Raw genomic sequence first — 337 nt, 5'->3', positions numbered from 1 at the left:
CCCCAAACTGGCTCCGTTTGGCCCTAAAAGTGGCTCCATCCAGATCCCAAACTGGCTCGGTTTGGCCCCAAAAATGGCTCCATTTGGCCCCAAAATCAGCTCCATCCAGATCCCAGTCCATCCTAATCTCTCCCAGTCCCTCCCAGTCCATCCCAATCCCTCCCAGTCTATCCCAGTCCCTCCCAGTCCCTCCCAATCCCTCCCAGTCCATCCCAATCCACCCCAGTCCTTCCCAGTCCATCCCAGTCTATCCCAGTCCCTCCCAATCCCTCCCAGTCCTTCCTAGTCCCTCCCAGTCCATCCCAATCCCACCCAATCCCTCCCAGTCCATCCCACT

General features: G+C 58.2%; 1 protein-coding gene across 1 annotated transcript in view; it reads right to left on the bottom strand.

The window, feature by feature from the left end:
- ILVBL (ilvB acetolactate synthase like) overlaps nt 1-337 on the bottom strand; it is a 28,202-nt gene that overhangs the window by 14,380 nt on the left and 13,485 nt on the right. The gene's annotated exons all lie outside the window — the stretch shown is intronic.

The sequence above is a fragment of the Corvus brachyrhynchos genome, unplaced genomic scaffold, assembly GCF_000691975.1.
Source record: "Corvus brachyrhynchos isolate BGI_N302 unplaced genomic scaffold, ASM69197v1 scaffold527, whole genome shotgun sequence".
Lineage (NCBI taxonomy): Eukaryota > Metazoa > Chordata > Aves > Passeriformes > Corvidae > Corvus > Corvus brachyrhynchos.
This window is presented reverse-complemented; position numbering and strand designations above follow the sequence as displayed.